Raw genomic sequence first — 9,297 nt, forward strand, 5'->3', positions numbered from 1 at the left:
CTTCGGCTGTTGCTAAGGAACTATCACCCTTAGAGTGGGATAGGGTCATTCCGTGTTGGATACTTTTCCCCACAACAATGAGGCTTAAGGCAGGACACCGGGTCTCTGTGATATGTAGTTGCAATTAATTGAATCGCATTATCGCGTCGGAGCTACTCAAAGGAGCGGGCCGATACCATATGTGATGCAATATAGCCAAACCCGATAAAAGTATGAACGATATTTGATATATTTTGAGATCCATAAAATATGGTTTTCCTTTTTATTTTTGTTTTTCGTTAAATAAAAGAAATACGAAGGAAAAGCGACGATGTGTTGAAATAGGACTCGAAAGGGTTTATGAATGCATATGTATAACATTTGAAGTCCGCCATAAAGCCTTTTTTTGATATATTCAGTGTTTAATGTATTTTTGTAATAAAAAGGAAACAAGCGGGATTTCGGGCGGCTTGTAGGTAGTAAGAGGTTTTGGCCGGGCTCTGCCCAAGCCCATATATTGGTTGCCACGTGTCCAGGCCCTAGAGAGAGAAAACCACCCTTTTCGGTCGGTTAACCCCCGTACAAAAGAGCCGCCCGAAATGAACCTCAGTCATTGGATCTAGATCTCCAAAATCAATGGTGGAGATGCGATCAACAATTAAAAGGTAGACCTGATAGAAGTATAAGGTGGATTTATGGATATTTAAAGTCCAATGAATAGTGTTATGGCAAAATTTTCCCGTGTTTGAATGTATTTTTCTATGTAAATAGAGAACAACTTTTTCGGGTATTTCAAAGGCCTGATGACCCATTCCGTTATAGAACAGGTGGCCACCTTCCCTGAAAGCGTAACAAATTATTGTTAAATTCTTAGAAGGGGATTTGAGTAGATAGAGGTTGGGAACCGAAGAGCCCGAAGGGGAAAACAAACCGACCAATGCCGATTGGCTTAAAAATCCACAGAATGACAGAATGAAAAAGAGAAGGCAGCACTGAGATAGAGCAGAAGCAAAAGAGAATGCGCAGAGGCCAAAACAAAGCCGAGAAGCCAGAGCCAAAGAGCCAATGTGAGAGCCTAAGAGCCAAAGCTAGGGCAATAAGGCCAAGAGATTCAGATCTGGGGATAGAATGGCATTCTAAACCCATTGTTTCTGTGTTACACTGTGGAGTTGAGCCAGAGAGCTTCTAAAAGTATTTTTCCATAATCCTAGAGAGCCTAGTCGAGTCGACTAGAGCTCAAGGAGATGTAGCCCAAGGGTTTTGGGTGAACTCCAAATTAATATTGTTATTCTGTGTGTGTTTTATCGCTACATTGTATTTGTTGTTTTTAATTGTTGCTATTTGCTTTATATCAGTTTAAGTGAATTAATTTGTAGCACCTGAACAGTTTAAAACAAACATAAGCATACAGTTATATTGTCAAGCACACATTATATTCTGCACTGGTTAATCAATAAGACTTGGGAATAAATAAGCTTTGGAAGTGGGAGAGGTTCTTGTAAGTTAGACAAGAAGCCTAAGTGCCCCATTTTCAGATCAGTTTGGCTTTTAATATTCAGTTTTCTAGTATTGGGTTTAATAATATGGTTTAATATTAGGTTTTATAATATTAACATTTATAGTATTAATGCAAAGTTTAATAATACTTATCTTACTATTTATAACATTAATCCAATGATTTATAATATTTGTTGTAGGATTCATAATATTAATCCTAGTGATTATAATATTAATCTTAGGGTTTGTAATGTAGGGTTATATAATGTTAGAGTTTAGAATATTTTGTTTTAATATTAGTGTTTAATATTGTGATCTTGGAATGGTATGTAAATCTAGCCAATGTCATAGTGTGACAAACATCATCGCAATGTGACAAGAAGTCTCACATTTATTGCCAAAATGATACATTACATTGCAATTTATACAATGTCACATTGTGAAATTGAATAAATTAGGGTTTAATATTCTAGTTTATAATATTGAATTTAGGGTTTAGTTTTTATTTTGCTTTATAATATAGCGTTTAATGTTTGTCATGAGGAAAGATTCGATAATGCGGACAAAACCGACCTCCCTAGAAGCAAAGGCTTTCTAGTGACAAACAAGACAAATAAACACTACCTTTCTCTAAACATGCATTGAGAATACAAGTAATCAGGTGATTTTAACATACCTTTAGTCCAACGCTTTGTAGTAGTCCAGCCTCACCGATCTGGATGAGCTCCTCCTTCTCTTCGAAACCTGCATTCACTAACAAGCCAAAAGATTAAATAACACCTGATAAACTCATAAAACAATACATATCCATCATACAGACCAAGGAGTATATGAAACAAATCATGAATAACAATCTGTTGAGAAAAATGAGTTCATTTGTACTAAGTGGAAACAAAAGAAACCATTACAACCTGAGCCTTGGTGTTGTGCAGGTCCCTCCTAGGGTCCAGCAAGAGTTTTCCTTTACTTTGATCAGCTCACCCACTCTCAAATAAGGCTAGGAAAGGATGGGAATCTCTCCTCTCAGGCTTTACAAGGGAGTGCTAATTCCAGCAGCATCTACCCTTAGGAATGTTCAGCTTTCAACCTCCCCTCCCTTTGGCCCAATGCCTGTATTTATAGTGCTCTAGAGGAAGTTATTCAGGTCCACCATCAATGGGATAAGCCCCTCTTTGGATGGGATAGCTCCCCTCTTGATGGGATAAGTTCCTCTATGATAGGGATACATGAACCATCTGGAGGCACTCCATACACGTTAAACAAGCTTCTAGAATGCTCTAGAAATGACCACAAGTAACTTTTTTGGAGTGAAACTTGTGCCTTTTGACCTTTACAGGAGTACGCACCCTCCCCTCTACAGACAGAGCGTACATGTACGTAGTTATTGTGAACTTGGGGTGCGTACACGCAGGTAAGGCTAAGAGAAACTGCGTAGCTAGAGATATATAGATTTTTAATGAATTTCTCTCTTTCTTGGAGTTTGACATGGAGAGCAGAGGTATGAGGCTTGCCAAGGAGGATAGTATGACAGTTGATGGAACCATACTAACTGCAAATAGTCATGGTGACAAATTTGAGTGTAACAGATTGCCCCATAAAGTGTGAAGCTTGTAGTAGATAAGGGTTTTATATCATCTAAGAAGGGTGAAGTACTTTAGCATTTCAAGGATTATCTTGTGGAGAGCCCAGTCAGAACCTGCAAGTATTCAACACAAAATACATATATAAGATCATATCATCGCTGAGGTAGGCATTCCCATACTCAGATTGAAAACATTAACTAACAAACTATCTACTGCTCTGATACAGGAATGATTTTGCAGTACATCATAATCATAGACTTTTGTAGACACAGTATGGATGCAGCCATCTGTTTATGATTGGTCTACTGTATAATGAATACAAAACTCCTCGCAGCCTGGATGGTGGAAACTAGATCCAGGGTCTTCATTTCTACTTCCCGAACAGGTACGATTCTATCCATGCGAATAAATGAGTTTATGTCGAACATGGTAGAAACCACTTGATTACCAGTCAATGATGTAAACTGTTAACAAGTGTGAGAGAGACCACCAGCGATGTTAATGGTTCTCAAAGTACCCAGTACAATCCATGAGATGTGAATGAATGAGTTGATGTTGAACATTTCACGGAATCCTTCGATCGAAAGTCAATGATGTAAACCATCGTCAAAGGCGAGAAACCTGCCATTGATGCATGCAGACTTCAAGGTACTGATGATTCCTAGGTCATCTTTCTAGATAATGTGCTGATGTCGATAGAAAGCGACCCGTTGCAGGCAAGCCCACAACACGAAATCGTAGATCAAGTTGGAGAATTGTAGTTGTAAGGACTGACTCAGGGATGGTCAAGATGGATGATGGGTATTTTGCAGATGAATGTTTTATATGCAAAGACCTCTTGAACACATAATGACACGATAGATGGCTTGGTGACATTTGACCCAAAGTTAATACCCGGCTGAAAACTTTCAATGTGGTTTGATCAACTGTGAGGCAAAGGATTTTCCAACCCAGGTGAATGCAAAGTGTCGTGTTCAAGAGTGGTAATAAGGCTTCTTCTGAGACAAAGGATAACAAATAAGCTCATTTTTCTCTCTTTTCCCCCACCATTTCTGGCAAGTACCTCTTTATTTTTTACAAGCTTGAGGAGGATAACATATGCTTGATTATAAGCTCATCCTTCGGATGAGTCCAACTTAGTTTTGATTCGAACCCTAAGAAGGAGTGGTCCGTTCCTGTTTGTAATCGAACAGGTCCTTTACTGTGAAATTTTAACGAGTCCAGTATAGGAGAAACTCGGCGTTTTTCATTTTTAGAGAGTCTGAAAAAACTTAAGAAGACTCCAGGTTGAACTTTTTCGTAAAGTTGTGTCTCCCAAACCCGAAAAAGTATAAAATAATACTTGAGAGAACCGCTTGATCTTGCGACCAAGGAGTACTTTCATGATTAGTGTCTTTGACATGAAAAGTAAAAAGCGATCAAGGACACGTCGTTTTATTTCCAATATCGAATTTGAAACGACAAAAATCCGGCAATCTTTTCCTGTTTTTACGGTCAGAAAAGGGCTATAAGGGGACCGTCTTTTAATTCTGTTTTAAAGAGTGTAAAAGAAATGCTCGACAATCTTTTCATGTTTTAGTAGTCAGAAAAGGGTTTAAAAGATGACTCTGATACTTTTGTATGTGAAAAATGACAATTTTCCCTGAAAATCCTTTTATCCTGCACAAAAACCAACACATTACTCATACCTGTTTAATATAGATAAAAAATACTTTGAAAAATACCTTTTCGTGGTGGAAAATAAACAAATTTAATATTCATTTACTCAAAAAACCTATAAAAAGGGGTTTTACCATTTCACTGTTGAGGAGAGAAAAAGGGCTTTTGGCAAGAAACTTCCCGTGGTCGTTGCGGAGAATCCGACCGTCGAAACCGAATGCCGTCTCATCAGGTATTCTACAACATCCTCCCTTGCATTTTCATCCGTTTAGAATTCATTTTTAGGCTTTAGATTTATTTTTTGGAGACCTTGGGGGTTTCAAGGTCCACTTTTCGGGGTACGCAGGTGCCCCATGGGTGACCTGCGTACCCCGACATTTTCTCCATTGGGAAAATGCCGGGTGTACGGAGCTTGCCTTAAGAGAAGGTGCGTACAGACGCTCTGTCTCTAAAGGCAGGCTGCGTACCCCACGGAAAGCATTTTGAAACTTCCAATGCTCCAAAATGAACCAAAAACTTTCAATTTTATGGACTCTAACAGATGTTTTATGGTGTGTAGATTTCCCACCATACTTGATTGGCGCGAAAGAGAACACGAAGATGTCAATTTGGCCACAATAGATCATCAACCTTCCATTGATGCTTTGAAGGCATGCAGTCTCTACAAATACTGGGCCATACCTGGCATGAGGGCCCAGGTGAGATTCTTAGAGTGGCTGGTTGAAAGGTAGAACGTTCAGGATCAATGCTTTTGCATTGGAGGGCACCAGCTCGAGATAGAGCCGTCAGACATATACTTTCTCACTGGTTTGCCTAATAGGGGCGAGCAACTGTCTCTGTTCGGAACTAGGCCGGGTGGCCAATCCCTTGCTAGTCTCTAGCTAGAGTGGTGCAATAATCAGAACCAGGAGAAGGGGATAGAAATCAAATACATATCCCGACCTGAACTTATGGTAATTGCCTTTACAGTTACCAGACTCTGCGGCGCAGCCGCTTTGCACATTGCCACCGGGTCCCAAATGCGGATGGTGATTGATTGCTTCCGAGGCACCATTTTCAACTGGTGCGACACTGTGTTGGCCAATATGAAGGGCCAACTGACTAGGGCAAAGAACGGGCAATTAAAGACCTTTGGGTATGGGCCTTTAGTTGTGATCTTTGCCCTAGAGAGAGTTTCGATGCTGATCCCGCAACATCTCACTGTTTAGGTTGGGTCTCCTCGGGAGCCAAAGTTGATGCGATGGGTTGCGGTGATGGCCCGGCATCCTGATGAGGGAGCAGGAGTTGTCCGATTTCCTGCGGGTTACTTTCACTGGTTGGAGGACCAGGTCTTTGCGATCCAGGATTTTCCTTATGCCGGAGTGGATTTTCGCGGTGATCCGGACATGGTTCTTCCACAGGGAGAACAATGGGATAACAGAGGTACTTCATTTTTCACAAGTTTTTAAATTATTTACTTTTTTTTTTTTGTTTTTATATCGTCTCAAAACTGACAGTGACAATTTTCAAAATGCAGATGTATGTCCACAGCATCCGGCCAATCTTCGGCCTTTCGAGAGGAGAGTACCAGTTGCACCAGCACCAGCCCCACAGGATGCGGCCGTAGAGACCTTAGCCGAGTTGGAACAGGACCAAGAGCGTCTCACGGCGGACATACCAGAGACGACTATAGATGATATCCCTATCAGACTTCAACGCTATGTGGTCGCAGTCCTAGGACCTTTTAGGAGGTTCTTGTGTACACATATGACATTTTGGTTTTTTGTACTTATCATTTTTGCCGATCATAAGGTGTTTTTCAACCTATGATCGAAGACGATGTATATTTTGACACACTCCTATCTATATATATCACTATTACCGGCTTATCTTGTTAAACATGCGTGATGAAATGTTTTTAAATTTACATGCATGATTATCGCAAATGTTTGTCTAACATTCGAGAAGCAATTGCATCTGCTAATGTATTTAATGACCTTGGAATATGCTGATATTCAATGTAATCAAATTCACGTTCCAAGAGGCGCACTCTCAAAAATAACCTTAATAACACTAGATTTCTAATGGCATATACTCTATTAAGCTGTAATACAACGAGTTCAGAATCTAACCTCACTATCAAACTTCGAATCCCAAACGAAATAGATTCAGATAATAAATCAATCACTGCACTGTATTCTGCAATGTTGTTTGTTGTTTAACCGAGGCTCACCCCATGCATAGAAACTAACTCGTCAGAGGGCGAATAGATAACCCAAGCTGCGAAAGAGATATTCTGTGTACTATGACAAGCACCATCAGTGAATCCATTCTACGTTTGGAGAGGCGTCGACATCTGCAATATCAAGAGTAAAACCAAGATAAGCCAGAATAACGACGAAAACACACTTTCTAAACTAAGCACACTGTCTATACTAACAAACACACCAGCTAGAAAGAAAAAACTAACCTAACTAAATCTCCATACCCATCATTTAAGCATAATACCTCTTTAGGTAAAGTCCATTTCTGGGCTTACCCAAAGAGTCCCCATCAAAATCTACCTGCTCATAGGCCCCTTTTGCTAGCTTTCGCTTGACAATGTAGGGCCCATGCCACATAGGAACGAATTTCCAGCACCTAATTTATCGTTAGCTTGATCATATAATAGCACTAGGTCTCCTTCCAAAAAATTTCGAGGGGTCACGTTGCGATCATACTGAGATTTCATCCGTTTTGTGTGAGTCTTGATTGCCAATGCAGCATCACATCGAGTCTCATCTAATTGAGCTAAGTATAATAAACGCTTCTCCTCTTCGGAAGTAGCTGGAAGTAATTCGACAGCCATTTGAAGTGACGGGATTTCGCATTCAATGGAAAACACTGCTTCCAAACCATAAAGTAGTTGGAAAGGAGTGAACCCTGTTGATGTTTTCACTGAGGTTTGGTACGCCCAAAGCGCGGAAAATAACATGTTGTTCCAATTCGACCGATGAATACCAATGATTTTTCGGATCATGATAACTAAAACTTTGTTAATAGACTCAACCAGGCCATTGGCTTGTGGACGCTATCGTGACGCAAACCAAGCTGGCCTGTAAGTTCTGTCATCATAATGTTTCGAAAATGGCGCCCATGGTCAGTGATTATCGCTTGTGGGACACCAAACCTAGCAATAATGTGATTGAATATGAAAATCGCAGCTGTCTTGCTGTCTGCCTCGAATGTAGGCATTGCCTCGGCCCACTTAGTAAAATAATCAACCGCAAGGATGATATACGCATGCCCCCCGGCCGAGTGAGGGTTACATGTAATAAAATCGATACCCCATTTAGAAAAAGGACCAACGGCAATTATAGGGTGGAGAGGAGCAGGTGGTGCGCGCATATTGCGATCAAACACTTGACAGTTGTGGCATTTCCGGACTGCAATAATACAGTCTTTAAACAAGGATGGCCAGAAGTAGCCAGCGCGCAATATCTTTTGGGCTGTGGCATACCCTGACATATGACCGCCACACGCTCCAGAGTGACAGTCATTTTAAACCCTTTCAACTTCTTCATGAGTTAAGCAACGACGGAAAACCAAGTCCGCCTCACGACGATAAAGAGTATCTCAAATAATTTTGTACTGTTGGGACTGGAATCGAATTTTCCGACGTTCCGACTTTGAAACTTCGGGCCGAAAGGATTGGGTTTGGAGATAGACAATTATATCTCCATACCACAAATCTAAAGTGCTGATGAGAAACAAAGATTCATCCGGAAGGGGTTCCTCTGCCACAGTTTCCGTGTTAGCACGCGGGAAATCACACATCAATTCCGCAAAAACTAAAGATTTCTTAGACTTAGACTTTTCAAATTCCAAGTCAAACTCTTGCAGGATAATGATCCATTTAGAGTACTTGCCCCCTAGCAACTGTTTAGTCAAAATGTAAATCATAGGGTTGCAATCCGAAATGATTGTAGTTTTACGGAGAAGAATGTAGTGACGAAAACGCTGGACAGCTTGAACGGCTGCCAAGGCCAATTTCTCCACATGTGAATATTTGAGCTCAGTGGGATTTAACGTCCGACTAAGATAATATATCACATGTTCCGTTCCGAATTCGTCTTCCTGGACTAAGACCATTCCAATGGTAGAATGAGCGGCGGTGAGGTACAAAAAGTAATCCTGGTTGTAGTTGGGAGGATGCAGCAACAGTGCATGGGTCAACGCGTGCTTAAGTGCATCAAAAGATTTCTGAGCTATCTCATCCCAAGAAAATTGAGCGTTTTGTTTCAACAACCGGGTAAAACCCTTGGTAATCTCGGCGTAGTTCGGAATGAATCGGTGTAAAAAGTTTGCTTTCCCCTGCAAACTTTGGAGTTGGCGCAAACTCGAAGGAGGAGGCAATTTGATGATAGCTTCTACCTTCGAGGGATGGACGCGAATGCCGGCTTTTGAAACTACAAATCCTAGCAATCGTCCCACTTCTATGCAGAAGACACATTTGTGTGGGTTCAACCGTATACGATAATGCCTACACCTCATAAAAATTGCTCGTAAGTGGACAAGGTGATCAGCTCGATGTAAGGAGTGAGCGGGCAAATCATCGAGA

This window comes from Pinus tabuliformis, chromosome 2_1, assembly GCF_031772625.1.
Source record: "Pinus tabuliformis cultivar Carrire ecotype Pingquan chromosome 2_1, CPIR1, whole genome shotgun sequence".
NCBI lineage: Eukaryota > Viridiplantae > Streptophyta > Pinopsida > Pinales > Pinaceae > Pinus > Pinus tabuliformis.